The sequence below is a fragment of the Perca fluviatilis genome, chromosome 3 (assembly GCF_010015445.1).
Source record: "Perca fluviatilis chromosome 3, GENO_Pfluv_1.0, whole genome shotgun sequence".
Taxonomy (NCBI): domain Eukaryota; kingdom Metazoa; phylum Chordata; class Actinopteri; order Perciformes; family Percidae; genus Perca; species Perca fluviatilis.
In genome coordinates this window covers 46,377,061-46,393,613 of record NC_053114.1, presented here as the reverse complement: position 1 = coordinate 46,393,613, position 16,553 = coordinate 46,377,061, and the positions used below count along the sequence as shown (strand labels likewise).

At 41.1% G+C, this 16,553-nt stretch overlaps 1 pseudogene; it reads right to left on the bottom strand.

Annotated features, from left to right (window-relative positions):
- The window catches only part of LOC120556542, a 44,531-nt pseudogene that overhangs the window by 19,671 nt on the left and 8,307 nt on the right, over nt 1–16,553 (bottom strand).

Here is a 16,553-nt window from a genome sequence, read left to right as displayed (position 1 = left end):
TGTGTGTGTGTGTGTGTGTGTGTCTTACCTCCAGCTGTGTAACAGTTGTAACTGCTGAAAGGTTTTCTAGGTGATCAAACTTGCTTCACTCTTCTGATAAGCAGCTTCACACAGACAACATAACATTTCAGAAAACTCAACATTTCTTTTAATTTCGCTGTCATGTTTTCTGAAATGTTGTTTTGTGAAATGTTGGGTTTTCTTCTTCAGGGCCACCATAGCCCAAAGCAGAAACTACAAAAACCATAGACAGATAAATAAATGGACAAACCGACGCCGTAGACTTGCAACGGAGACTAGTGAAGGATATTAGAAGCACTTTTCCGGTGCTGGCTGAGCGTTACTGAGCAGCCTCCAACTGAGCTTGAAGACGTAGATGTGACGTGAGCAACCTGTCTGAAAGTGTGAAGTCTTCTGGTAGCTGTGCCAAGAGAAATCCCAATCATTCCCAATCTTACAGAGATGGAGAGCGTAGGTATCGGAAAAAGGGGAGAGAAGGAGAGAGAGCTGGAGGAAAAGAACAAGGAGAAAGAAAAGCCTGAGGAGAGACACGACCAGTGTTAAGCTAATGTACTTATAGTTACTTCTTGCTGTCCGGAGTTTGTACCTTAAATAAAAGCGTCAGCTAAATGACATGTAATACTAATATTCACTCATGGTGTCCTCATCATTTACCCAGCTAGGAAGCCGTGCAGCAGAGCAGTGCGTGCTACAATTATAACCAAACTCAAAAAATCTAAAATTACAAATAAAATCATTTTTTTACAGTTTTCAGTGGTGATCCAGGAGACGTGTTAACATTCTGAGTTTCATTTTAATTATTTTAAAATATTTGGAAAACTAAAGTGTTATCAAACAGCAGGATTTTTGCAGTTTTGACAGACTTACGTTTGCAGGCGGATGAAAGTGCGTCTGTGTTCTCATCCGACATGTCAAAGGCTGTGAGGGAACAGACAGAGCGGCAGTTTGATTTACTGTAAAGCTTCATCACAACTCTGTTATTCAGTCTTAACTGACCCAACAACAGCTGAACAGATGTGTTGCTGTGTTTAATGAACACAGCACAGATTTACACAACCATGAAGAGAGAATAACGGAGATTATTGTCATTACCAATTCATCTGTAGATTACTTTCTCAACTCAATAAACGTTCCAACCTCAAAAACATCTGATGTCAAACGGTGCAAAACAAGATGGATTCAAAAGTAGTATGTACCGAGACAGCAGTAGAGAGTAGTTTGAAGAGAGACAGCAGTAGGGAGTAGTATGTAGAGAGACAGAAGTAGAGAGCAGTATGTAGAGAGACAACAGTAGAGAGTAGTATGTAGAGAGACAACGGTAGAGAGTAGTTTGAAGAGAGACAGCAGTAGAGTAGTATGTAGAGAGACAGCAGTAGAGAGTAGTATGTAGAGAGACAGCAGTAGAGAGTAGTATGTACAAAGACAACAGTAGAGAGTAGTATGTACAAAGACAACAGTAGAGAGTAGTATGTACAGAGACAACAGTAGAGAGTAGAATGTAGAGAGACAACAGTAGAGGGTAGTATGAAGAGAGACAACGGTAGAGAGTAGTATGTAGAGAGACAACGGTAAAGAGTAGTATGTAGAGAGACAACGGTAGAGAGTAGTATGTAGAGAGACAACAGTAGAGAGTAGTATGTAGAGAGACAACAGTAGAGAGTAGTATGTAGAGAGACAACGGTAGAGAGTATTATGTAGAGAGACAAAAGTAGAGACTGGTATGTAGAGAGACAACGGTACAGTAACAGCCTCACAAATGTCCTTTTGGGAAAACATTTTTTTCTTCCAGTTTTCAGCAGTGATCCAGAATAAAACATCTGCAGAATTTGGCCGACTGTTTTCATGCTCGGAGTGGAGATGTGTTGGAGATGAGTTTAATTTGAATTATTTTAAAATATTTGGAAAACTAAAGTGTTATCAAACGGCAGGATTTTTTTCAGTTTTGACAGACTTACGTTTGCAGGTTGATGAAAGTGCATCGGTGTTCTCATCCAACATGTCGAAGGCTGTGAGGGAATAGACAGAGGGGCAGTTTGACTTACTGCAAAGCTTCAACACAACAACACTCTTTTATTCAGCCTTAACTGACCCAACAACAACTGAACAGATGTGTTTCTGTGTTTGATGGACACAGCACAGATTTACACAACAACCATGAAGAGAGAATAACAGAGAACAGAGAGACAACAGTAGAGAGTAGTATGTAGAGAGACAACAGTAGAGAGTAGTATGTAGACAGACAACAGTAGAGAGTAGTATGAAGAGAGACAACAGTAGAGAGTAGTATGTAGAGAGACAGCAGTAGAGAGTAGTATGTAGAGAGACAACAGTAGAGAGTAGTATGAAGAGAGACAACAGTAGAGAGTAGTATGTAGAGAGACAGCAGTAGAGAGTAGTATGTAGAGAGATAGTTAATAATGTCCCTGATTAAGGCCAAATGTCTGTCCTCTTCCTCTGTCTTTGTGTTGGCGTTCTAACCTCCGGTGGATTTGTGAGGACTATGCTTAACTGCTTCTCAGATCTCTGCAGGGTAAATCCATACAGCTAGCTAGACTATCTGTCCAATCTGAGTTTTCTGTTGCACGACAAAAAAATACTTTTGAACATACAAGTTTTTATCCCATCCAGAATTACTGTGTGCACTAGACAGACCTTCCTCCGCAGTGCTGTGGATTAGGGTCTCGCTAGCGAGATGAATCAGCTATCATTGTCCTGTTAATTAATGTAAAGTATTATCAAACAGCAGGATTTGTTTCAGTTTTGACAAACTTATGTTTGCAGGTTGATGAAAGTGCATCAGTGTTCTCATCCGACATGTCGAATGCTGTGAGGGAACAGACAGAGGGGCAGTTTGATTTACTGCAAAGCTTCAACACAACTCTTTTATTCAGCCTTAAAGGGGTGATAGAATGCAAAACTGATTTTACCTTGTCATAGTTGAATAATGACAGTTTAATGGGTAACTAGGACATACATAGAACCTCTAAATCTCACAATTTGAAACTGCCTCTGAAAACGTCTCAACAAGCCGCCTAGTTGACGTCAACTATTGCGGCTCCTCCTCATTTGGCTCTAGTCTCTCTCTTTGTCACGCCCCAACATTTGCATAGGCTACACAACTGACCGGATATCAATTAGTCTTCTGACTCTAGGTCGGGCAGATCTCAGAAATTGTATACATTGTTCATCTGCTATTTTACCATTAAATTCACTTCTGAGACTTTTTTATGCAAGAAATCAACTATGTAGAGGTCAAATATGGGCCGTTTTACAAAAATTGATGTCTAATTGCAAATTTAGTCCGACTGTGTGTCAGAGTTCAGTGGCCGGTGCTGCCTGTGTAGCTGCTTCGCCGCCTGGCCTGCCTTCCTTCACAGACCCCGGCCTGCTGTGAGGTAGATTGAGCTCCGTCACGACTTACAGCCCACTGCACTCCATACCCACGCAAAGTCACCGTTTTATGGGTTAATGGAATACCCAACGCCGCTACCTGGACAGAGCTCCAGGGCCTGCAGTTCCCCTCTTCCTGCTAAATGCCCCGTGTGTGTGAGTGAGAGCGCGGTCAGTGAGCTTGTTACGCCAGCAATCTCTTACCACAGATTATAATGTGTGTAATTATAATGTGTTGAGTTATTTAAACAAACGATCGGTGAAATAAACGCCTCTTGTCCGCGAGTCTCATTGATAGAGCCCGCAGCCTGATGTAGCTCTATCAATGAGAGCTAGCTAGCCTCCTCTTAGAATTCCTCTGAAATTCACAAAAAATTATAAAATTGAAATCGGACACCATTGTTAGCTTTATAAGATCTTGGGGTAGAGGTTGTATAAGTGGCGTGACGAAATTCAAACTGTAAATATCTCGAATTACGCCGAAAATGAAGCTAACTATCCGTTATTTGTAGCTACACATAGCTAGGATTGAAGGGACAGTCGAACCTAACGAAACACTTACAGTTCACAAATATTCACTAACTTGAAATCGGACACCTTTGTTAGCTTTATAAGACCTTTAGGTAGATGTTGTATAAGTGCCGTGATGAAATTCAAACTGTAAATATACTCGAATTACGCCGAAAATGAAGCTAACTAGCTGCAATCTGTACACATAGGATTGAAGGGACAGTCGCAGCTAACGAAACACCTAGCTAGTGTTCACAAAAATTAATTAAATTGAAATCTGACACCATTGTTAGCTTTGTAAGACCTTGGGATAGCTGTGATATAAGTGCCGTGACGAAATTCAAACTGTAAATATAGCTACTATAGTTATGCCGAAAGTGTAGCTAGCTAGCAGCGATCTTTTCCCATTGTATTGAATGGGACATATAGCTAGATCGCTGCTCCTCCTAACAAAACTCCTGACGTTCATAAAAATGCCTTACATTGAAAACAGACACAACGTTAGCTTTGTAGCTGGGATCAGGAGGAGAGGTTGGCCCACAGCAGCAGCGCTCTGTGTCTGTCCCTATACCTGTAGCTACGCAGGGGAGCAGCAGTCAGGCTGCGGCCCGGGATTGATAAACATAGATGAATATCAATATCGTGTCTTATAACGCGCGAGGACTGCACGTTGGGCACAGTGAAGCAGACAAATCGCGCCGCCTTGTAGTGGATAAACTCTTGGAGGCCTGTGATGTATTATGTGTTCAAGAAAACTTTTTATCAAAGCAGGATTTAGAGGGTCTAAATTCCCTGCATAAAGACTTTTATGGGCCGGGTGAATCTACTACTGACCTGAGCACTAGGATAGTTCATGGTAGAATACCTGGCGGGGGTTGCCCTGTTATGGCATAAAAAATATGATCAGCTGGTTAAGGTGGTTAGACTGGGTGTTGACTGGGCCATAGGAATTGAGTTTAATTGTGGTGCTAAAAACTTCATTATCTTAAACATTTACACACCCTATGAGTGTTCTCAAAATGAAGATGAATATCTTAATAGATTGGCTTGTGTTATGTCTTTCATTCAAGATAATGCTTCACGTGCATCTTTATTGTGGGTGATATGAATGCAGATGTTTCCGATGGCGGGCTTTATTTGCCAAACACTTAATGCAGTTCTGTTCTGATAATGGCTTGATTCTTTCTAGCAAATTGCTCTTGCCTGATAGTAGCTACACCTACATCAGTGAGGCGCGTACACAACTTCATGGCTAGATCACTGCATTTGCACGGCTGATGCACATGACTCTATAGAGGCCATGAAAATTAATTACGAATTTGCCACTACTGATCATGTGCCTTTTTCTTTATCTGTTAATCCAGGCAATATACCTGCTCTTCTGTCTGTAGCATAACATGTGTGGGGGGAAAATAGATTGGTCTAATCTGACTAAGGAGGACCTTAAAGAATATTATATTCAGTCTGATTTTTGTTGAGTAACATTGAATTACCTAAAGATTCTATTGTATGCTCTGATATTAATTGTAAGAACTCTCAACATGAATGGTATAACTGTGCTGCCTCTATGAGAATATTGTGAAGTCCCTCCTGGTTTCGAGCGGGCCTCTGTATAAGACACACAGATTGTACAAGGTCAAGCCAGGCTGGAATGGCTATGTGGAAGAGACACATGCTGAAGCAAGAAGGGCCTTCAAAGCATGGGATGAGTCAGGCAGACATAAACATGGTCCCTTATTTGAATATAAGGAGCGTGCGAATAGCAAAGTTTAAATATGCTCTACGTTTCATTAAGAGGAATGAAAATGCAATGAGGTCTGACTCTCTTGGCAAAAGCGCTGCGAAACAATGGTCCTATTGATTTCTGGAAAGAAATCAAAAGAATGAATAATTGTAAAACATCGTTACCAACGAATATTGATGGTGTTAGTGGCTCAGAAAACATTACTCAGTTGTGGCAGAAACATTACTATGAGCTGTTTAACTGTGTTAAAAGTAAATCCTTTACAGTGGGTAACATTGATGGTAATGAAGATGCGACTGTTCTCCCTCAAGAAATATATGATGCAATTATGATGCTAAAAGATAATAAGGCATGCGGTATGGATAAGATATCTGCAGAGCACTTAAAATTTGCTAGTAGAAAACTTTGTCCCCTAATTGCTTTTTGTTTTACTGGGTTGTTAGTCCATGGCATTTTACCTGATTCTATTTTACCTGTCACATTAGTGCCTATCATCAAAAACAAAGCTGGTAAGATTAACAGCTTGGATAATTATAGGCCTATAGCTTTGGCCAGTATTTTATCCAAGGTCTTGGAGAGGACTATACTGAATAGGCTGGAACGGTCTGTCCTGACCTCTGACAACCAGTTTGGTTTTAAACCTAAACATGGAACGGATATGTGTATTTTTGCCTTAAAGGAGGTTTTAGATTTGTATAACAGGCATAACTCCACAATTTTTATGTGTTTTATTGATGCCTCTAAAGCCTTTGATCGTGGGAAATCATGAGAAGTTATTTTACAAATTGCACAGCGAGGGACTCCCAAATATTTGGTGAGAATCTTGGCTTTTGGTATGCTCATCAGTCAATGTATGTGAAATGGGGTAACTCTATGTCTGCCCCATTTAATGTAAAGCAATGGAGTTAGGCAGGGAAGCATTTTGTCTCCCTTTCTTTTTAATATTTATATGGATGATCTATCAAAGTTGCTAAACAATTGTGGAACAGGTTGTATGGTTGGGGGCACCATTGTAAAACCACCTGATGTACGCAGACGACTTGGTCATTCTCTGTCCATATAGTGCTGGCCTTCAGCAGCTACTAAGGGTCTGCTCCCAATATGGCTCAGACTTTGATATTAAGTTCAATTCTACGAAGAGTAATATAATGATTGTTAGAAGCAGGGACGACGATAAATTGTCATTTCCTGATTTCTCTCTCGCCGTACTGTCCTTAAAGTGTGTGTTGAGGTCAAATACGTAGGGCACTATATAACTGATGACCTGTCTGATGATAGGGACATTCATAGACAGTATTGTATGTTGTATGCACAAGCTAATATGCTGAATCGCAAATTTAGCATGTGTTCACTGTCTGTGAAGACCACGCTTTTAAAGCTTTTGTACTCAATGTATACTGCCCTTTGATTTGTGGGGGGCTATAAAAAAGCAGTATGCAGAAACTCAATGTGGCATATAATGATGGCATGAGGCTGCTGCTTAAAATGCCACGATGGAGCAGTGCAAGCCAAATGTTTGTAAGTGTCAATGTATTCACCTGTCCTGCTGTATCTCATGTACAGATGTATGTGTAGACTAACGGAGTCATACAACAGCATCATTGCAACACTAGTGAACCCTGCATTGAGTGCAGTTAGGTTCACTTCAAGATTGTGAAACCACTGGCGTTTTAATCTATATGCTAATATTTGAACACTTTTTTGTGTATTGTGGAATTTTGACTGTTGTAGACATTTCTTATTGTATGTGTTTTATCTTGTATCTGTTTGTATTTTGCTATGTTTTTGTATTGTGCTATGGACCATTTGTGTGTGTCCTGAATAAAGAATATGATGATGATGATGATGATGATGTAAGACCTTAGGGTAGCTGTGATATAAGTGCCGTGACGAAATTCAGACTGTAAATATATTATAGTTATGCAGGCAGCCGGCTGCGGAGCCCCGTAGTGCAGTAATCCACAAAGAGTGACTTTGCGCTAGGTATGGAGCCGAGCAGGCTGCCGCTTTCTCCTCAGACTGTGTGGAGCTCCTACAGTCCAACACGTCTTACCAAATTTGCAATTAGCCATCAATTTTCGTAAAACGGCCCATATTTGAGCTTTATATAGTTGATCTCTCTCATAAAAAAGTCTCATAAGTGAATTTGGTAATGAAACATTGCAGTGTCTGGAATATGAGATTCTGTCACTTCTTTAATGTGTGTGTATGGGGATTCGCTCAACCAATCAGCGCGCGTCTCTAATGTGTGTGTATGGGGGATTCGCTCAACTAATCAGCGCGCAGCTCATCTAAATATTCATGACCATACCATATTTGGAAGAAAAGCTCTTGTTACAAATAGGGCCAAAACACAGGGATGCATAAGGGCCAATAAAATATCAACCAGGCCATTTTCAGCCCAACCAATGTTACATACCCCATTAGGAGACCATAAGGAACAGTGTGAAATACCCTATATAATCATTCTATCACCCCTTTAACTGCCCAGACAGCATTTACATCTGTGCCAGATCCGTTTTCGAATCAGCAGATTCGCGCAGCAGTCACACTCAGTATGCAGATCTGCAACAACTTTGCGCCAGACTTGTCTGTAGCTTCTGAGTATGACAGTCCGTCCGGTCCGTACAGATCCGTGCCAGCTGCGCAGACCAGACGCGCCACAAGTCCGCCCGGCGAGTGCAGGTCGGAACCACGGGAGTTGTGCAGACCGGACACGCCACAACTGAATTGAGTCCGCTCGGCGGGTGTGGGCCAGATCCGCAGGAGCTGCGCAGACCAGACGCACCACAACTAAAGGAATACTTTTTTCCTGCATAAACCCGCAACTCTATTTGAAATGCAGAGAGGAAGACTGCAGGCTGCACCGTCTTTGTGATCATTGGTAAGTACATTATCCCTCATGCCCTCCTTAAAAAAACTTACTCTCGACACCTTCGAGGCAAAAATGTCCACGCACACAAAAACTGTTATTAAATTATCATATATCAATATTTTTTTCTGCTTTTTTTCAGAAATCACTTAAACAACTTCTAACCTAATCAAAACTACCAAACATTCAATCATTTTTAACCCTTTAAATGCCAGTTTATGTATTTGAAGTATTTCATTTTTTATTACAAAAAAACACAAAAAAATTTTTTTTTTCCATATAATGAATAATATCTAGATGGGGCTTTGGTGGAGATTAGAGGCTTGGATATGTCAAAGATAAGCAACAAAATTTATTTGATTGCATTAGTGTTTTTTACATAGTTCCGGATACTCCCTCTGGACACCTTCGAGGCAAAAATGGCCCCATTCACTTCCATTATAACCACATGTTTTGATCTCACTGCCTTTACAGTATAAAACCATGCATTCTGTAATGTCAGCATTTCATTTGGAAGAAAACTAGTCATATTTGACATTTTTACAGTATTTCACCAGATTCAACCATTTTGCCCTTGTAGCTCGATGCATGAAATTATAGTTATATTATGGAGCTCTGTGTGTGTTTGTGTGTGTGTGTGTGTGTGTGTGTGTGTGTGTGTGTGTGTGTGTGTGTGTGTATGTGTGTGTATATGTGTATGTGTGTGTGTGTGAGTTTGCGTAAACCTGTAAGCAAGCAATGATCATTTTAGGGCTGAAAAAAGGCATCTTTTGAAGGATGCATTTCATGTGTCTTTGAAGACGTGCTTGAATAAAAACATTGTCTCCTGCATTTGCTGTAAACTGGCGCTTATCATTTCAAATGGTTTGTGGGACATGGTGGCCCTGAAGACTGGTCTCCCACTATGGACATCCCACAGGCTCCGGGTGGATTCCCCTTTGGACCGGTACACACCAGCCAAGTGTGAAGTCCCATGTATGTTCGACTCTCTTGAGCATCCACATCACTCCATCCTGAGATTGAACACCTCCCGTGTAGGTTTGTCATTTCCTGAATCAGCTGGATCAAGTCAGGAGTGAAGAAAAGGTGGAAAGAGGATGCCACATCATGGATTCTTGATATGGCATATCTCGTGGGCTCTGGCATCATGCCGGTCGGTGCTTGAATATTGTGCAGCGTCTCAGTATTAGATGGAGACCAGACTCGCCAATTCTTCACTGTCCATTCAATGTTAGGATGGACAGGATCTTCAGTGTCCTCTCCACTTTCAGAGGAAGGGTTAGAGGCACTCACAGAGTTGGAGGACACCAGTGACCATTTTGTGTCAGACTCCAGAAACTTGTGTCATCTTCAGATGAGTCCTGCAGTTGGCTGGAAGATAAAGGCTCCTTCTCTTTGCTCCAGGTCTTTCTCCTTCTCTAGAGCCAGGTGCATCAACACACTAATAGTTGTTTTTGTTTACAACGAATGCAGGAGACAATGTTTTTATTCAAGCACGTCTTCAAAGACACATGAAATGCATCCTTCAAAAGAAGCCCTTTTTTCACCCAGATTTACACAAACTCTCTCTCACACACAGACACGCATGCATGCACACACACGGCTCCATAATATAACTGGCAAAAGTAAGGTGCGCGTTTTTCACCACTAAAATTATCATTGTTTGTTTACAGATTTTCACAAACTCTCTCTCACACACAGACATGCATACATGCATGCACACACACACACACACACACACACACACACACACACACACACACACACACACACACACACACACACACACACACACACACACACACACACACACACACAAATATACACATATACACAGACACACATACACACACACATACACACACACACACACACGCACAGCGCCCGCGCACACACACACACACACACACACACACACACACACACACACACACACACACACGCACCAGATTTAACATATTGAGTAACCAGTATAAACTAACTAACCTAACCTGTAACTGGTGAGTAACCAGTATAAACTAACCTGTAACTGGTGAGAACCAGTATAAACTAACCTGTAACTGGTGAGTAACCAGTATGATGGACTTCCCCAGCAGCTCTTTCTTGATGCGTTGCTGAAAGATGTGTTTAAGTGTGGCCAGACTCACCCTCTGTTTCTGCCCCCCCCGACAGGTTCACCCCCTCTTCTCCTAACTGAAAACACACACACACACACATGGTTGTACTGGTGCTTTAAATTATTACTAAAGAGATAGACCTTGTTGTTTAAGGCGAGACACGGCAGGCAAAAACATAGTTTTTTTTCACTGGTCAATTTTGAGATTTTGGGCTATTTGTCTTCAATAACATGTATTCTTTCAGACTTGTGGTGAAAAAACGTCACAAATATACATTTAGGTCTTTATTTTACTACACTTTGTCTGTTTGCGTCGGTAGATTTCTCCTAAATTCAACAAAAGTTGGCGTTCTAAATCATCCCGCTGCTCCGTGATCGCTCCGTGATCACTACAATGCTGTCGGATCCAAATATGGTCATTTCCTTTTTATCAGCAACCAATCGTGAAAGTAAAAGGGGGGATTTAACTCTAAATGCGCAATCTCATTGGCTGATGCCAATTTCTGACAACGTGATTCGCTTAGAATCATCACGTGACGCGCTCTGACATTTCCGCGGTAGTTCAGAATGGGAGAGAAAGTCGCGTAAACGGTCGAAAATCACCTCAGAGAAGACGAAAACAGTTGTCATTAGCAAGAAGACCCAGCAGGGGATTACACACTAAGACAGCAGATGATGAAATGCCTTCACATAGTACGTCGATGTGTAAACTATCGTTCAGAAAAAAGGAGTTTTCAGACAGCGGAGGTAATCAGACTGACTCTCTCTCTCTCTCTCTCTCTCTCTCTCTCTCTCTACAGTTTACAGATATTCATGGCCTACAATAAATGTCATATATTAAATATGTAGGTGTCACATATATACTATTCTAATATACAGTACAGGCCAAAAGTTTGGACACACCTTCTCATTCAAATGCGTTTCCTTTTATTTTCATGACTATTTAAATTGTAGATTCTCACTGAAGGCATCAAAACTATGAATGAACACATATGGAATTATGTACTTAACAAAAAAGTGTGAAATAACTGAAAACATGTCTTATATTTTAGATTCTTTAAAGTAGCCACCCTTTGCTTTTTTATTAAGGGAAAACATTCCACTAATTAACCCTGACAAGGCACACCTGTGAAGTGAAAACCATTTCAGGTGACTACCTCATGAAGCTCATTGAGAGAACACCAAGGGTTTGCAGAGTTATCAAAAAAGCAAAGGGTGGCTACTTTGAAGAATCTAAAATATAAGACATGTTTTCAGTTATTTCACACTTTTTTGTTAAGTACATAATTCCATATGTGTTCATTCATAGTTTTGATGCCTTCGGTGAGAATCTACAACGTAAATAGTCATGAAAATAAAAAAAAACACTGAATGAGAAGGTGTGTCCAAACTTTTGGCCTGTACTGTAATTACTATACAATACTAAACAAATCTGTTATTTTGGGATCCTAAGTGGTTGTGAGTACCTCAGGCTGTGGCAGGCAGATCCATATTTAGCTGTCAGTAGAGCTGCTGTTCTCCTAGGAGAACTACCAGCTTCTTCTCTGGTGTTAACTAACTGGAGGAGGAAGAGTATCTCTGTCTGACCCAGTTGGTGGTCACTGAGCCTGTGTTTAGTCAGGATCCGTCTCTTCTTCGTATCTCTGATAGTATGAAGATACTGTCAGAGATACAACAGAGAAATAACAATTTAGTCTACTTTGTTTGCTTTTTCCAATGTTCTAAATATTGGTCTTTTGAATGATCACCATAAGAAGGTCATCCCTGTGTATCACCGGATGTCCAGTGACAGTGCAGCATGGAGGCACTCAGAATACCAACGCATGCCTCAACTTGGTTATATGGGCCCAGTGTCCAAAGACTGCAGCCATGAAGGCTATTTCTACATTCAATGAGGGTGCCTCTGCCATGCTGGCTGTGATGGAGAAATTGTGGCTTCAGAGCACAGACTGTTAATGCAGTGAAGGATGACGACATGGTTAGGATCTCAAAAGCCAATAGTGTTCATTCCACCAGTGCAAAGTGGAGCCTTAAAATTGTAAGCACAGCCAAAAAAGTGAAAAGACACCAGCAGGAGATGGAGGAGGGCCCTACATATGGATACATGGATATGTAGACTGTAAACTAACTTGGGGGAACCAGGCTGTGTATTGGTTGTGTTCTGTCAGTTTGAAGTTAGTGATGTGTCAAGTCCTACTCTTGTTCACCATCCAAAGGACACAGGGACAACTCAAATTTCCAACTCAATCACTTTTATTTTGCTTGTGCTTTGTCAGTTGATTGGTCTGTTCAGTGATTTAGGTTGTAAACCTTTAAAGACAGAGAACAGAATGTTAACATTTTAGTTAAACATATTAAACATTCAATGAATTTAACTTACATTAGAACATAATAATGAACTTAAAGTAGTTTAAACCTTTAAACATTAATAAACTTAGTTTAAATATTTAATTAAACAATTTAAATAATCGTTAACTGAATTATCCACAAACTGCAGACTGCTACACAAACTAAAGAAAAGATAATTTCATAAACTAATTAACTACAATATCTTTAACTTGTTACTATACTTTTGTATCTTATACTTTTACTTTCTCAAACTGGAACATTGTTTTAGGACAAGCACATTTACCACAGAATCAATTAACCACTGTGTTCCTCAACCAATTTACATAGCAGATAATCATACCTCAAACATACTAAGCAGTATTTTAAACACCATGTGATAAAATAAAACATTTCACTGACCATTGGCGTCTTTGGACTGAACATACGAGTGAACTTGGAGCAACTTCTCTCTGGAGTTTGTTTTTCTGAATGACTGAGAACCTCCATGTCTTAACAGGTGATCCAAATCAGTGATAATGACTGACCAGGCAAGCAGCAGGTTGGCTGCTGCTTGTGCACTCTGGGAAGTGTAGTTCTTTGAGGCTCATCTCTAGGATTCAGCTCAACAGTGATGTAATGGTCTTCAGTTGAAGCCCATGTTGATGTGTTGTTTTGGATGTTATGATCAGTGATGGATGAAGCAATAATGAGTTTTGGATGTTAAACAGTGTGATACATGGATTTTACTTGGACCTAAAGTATATTTTGTCTGTAATTCATGGCTTTCAATAAAAATTAGTGGAATTTTGCTATAAAAATCTTTAAAGGCTTTCTCAAAATGAGTTCTTTCTCACACTCATACACCAAACTTTACAGTTGTATTCCTAACTATTTTGTGAAGGTGTGTCCAGGGGGATTTCTTGATATGTCATTCTTGGCCTGATTTATGTGACATTTTATGCCTACAAATAGGCCAGAAATCTTTTTTTTAAGGCTATTGGCAATATTTTGTGATTTACTGGGTAAAAAAAGGAGATATTCATAATCCCCTCTTGTTAAGTCTTTTCATTGAGTATATCAACAAAATGCAAAAATAATTTTGAACCTAGTATTTTTCAATGGTCAAATTTGTCACGTCAAAATATATGCAAATTAGCGCATATTTAATTATATATAGCCTGATTAGCATATTTAAACATAAAATTACAGAAAACTTGCAATACATATTTTTCTCCTATTCATGTGAGTAATCAACTGGTAAAGTTTCATAGTGATATCTCTTAGTTAAAAATGTTACCCTATTCACCTGTAGTGTCTCGCCTTAAACAGGTTGGCTAAACTAAAAGGATCTTACTCTTTAACTAAAAGGTCTATCTCTGTAGGGATCCTTTCCATTATGTTGTCAGACACTTAGAATAATATTCTGAGCCTGTCCGCAGCAAAAACAACACTATTAGTAGATGCTAACTAACGCTGAACATGACTCCTATAGGGTTACAGTTCAGGGCTGCAGGTTATAGCATTCTCGCTCAATACTGGACCAGTCTCAGAGATCAGTACCTTAGAAACCAATGTATGTGCAAATAAAAAACAAACATGTTCTCTTTAACACAGAGTAGACTGTAGATGATGGCATGAGTTTCTCACCAGCGTCTGATCACCGTGCGGCAGGATTTTGAGGTCGTCCTCCAGGCAGCAGCAGCTCAGGACTCGGTTGTACCTGCGGAGCATCAACATATTACTACACAGATCAGCTGACACTTTTTCTCTGGAGTAAAGTTATCTACCTGGAGTGGTCCAGAGGTTCCCCCATCAGGATGTTGTCCCGCACTGTCCCGTAGAAGATCCAGGCCTGCTGAGCGGCATAAGCAATTTTTCCCTGCACCGAGACCAATCCTTGCTGCAGGTTCAGCTACAGACAGAGAGACAGACAGGAAGCAGACAGTCAAGAAGCAGACAGACAGGTGAACCAGATGCAGACAGGTAGGTGAACTCACCTGTTCTAACAGACTGCAGATCAGTGACGTCTTCCCATTGCCAACACCCCCACACACAGCGAGCAGTCTGCCCTGCAGGAAACACAGCATCAGTTAGAGACACTCATGGCACAGGCACACACACACACACACACACACACACACACACACAGACACACACACACACATACACACAGACACACACACACACACAGACATACACACACACACACACACACACACACACACACACACACACTGAACAAGGGTTAAGGCAAGACATTGGTTGGATCGGCCCACTCATGAAGAGAAACTACCAACTCAGCAGAGACTCTGGGTCTTTGGGCAGAGGAAACGCTGGGCACCCAACTCTGGTGTCAGAGCCATATCGACCGCTTCCCCCTTCAAACAAAGGACTGCTGGCTGTCGGGGACACTCCCGGTCCATGGTGCAAGCAGGTTAGATAACTAATTAGAGTACCTCAGCTCACCTGGAACTGGTGTGCAGAGGTTACCTAATCTGCAGTATCCTCTGTCTTTTTCTCTCATCTGCTCTGGATGTCTCCACAGGCACAACAAGGTTTGGTTTGGTTATGTTGTCCTAGGTTTGCCTTGTGCTATATTTACACATTACTACTCCAACACACACTCACCTCTGTCACTTATGCACACCCTTCACCACTTACTGCACTGATTTCCAGATCCCATTTTGTACATAGTTAATTTGGTTATTTAATTTGGTCTTATTTGGTTCAACTTGATTCAATAAAGTCTTGTTGAAACACCTAACATGGCATTGTCTCCTTATGTGGTCCTGAGACTACTCCTCTTTCAGCTTAACATGCTGCTTGGATAACCCAGGAAGTATCATTAAATGTGGAGCAACCTTTGCCAAGCTAACTGTTTTTCCATTTGTTGCAATAAATGGTTAAATCTCTGACTGACTGAACCACATGTAAACACTCGGTCTCATCAGTTTTACCTTGTGCAGAGTGAAGGAGACGTTCCTCAGGACAGGCATCCCTTCAGCAGCTCTGGCTTCAGACACCAGGTTGTCTCTGTCCTCTGTATCGGGGTGGTGGAGTGGTTTGGTCCAGGAAAGCGTGGCATTCTCCATGAAAATGACCGCTGATGGGCTGCTGGTGCTGTGGTTGATGTACGGCTCTGTATTCTATGTCAGCAGTAACCTCTGCAACACACACACACACAAACTTTAAATTAACTTTTTCTCTCAAAGTTCAGGAGAGACAAAGTGTAAGTTACCTTGAGGCGAGCCACAGACACAGCAGCTTCAGCAAGGAAACCAACGAAAGAGGGCAACGCTGTCAGAATAAACCTCAAGCTGTTCAGGATGGTGACGAAAGGAAAAGCCTGATGAAGAAACACAGAGTGAGGCCTCAGCACAAACCATAAAGAACCAGGAAGGCCCCTCAGATTCTCCAGCTCTTCTCTTTTAGCTCTTCAACAAAGGAGAACAAAAATTTGAAAGGCCTGGATGGAGATATAATATCTCTCTACCTAGTCCTGGGTGCTTCCCAAGGCCTTCTCCCTTGGGAAGCACCCAGGGGGCGTTCTTACCAGATGCTGAACCACAACT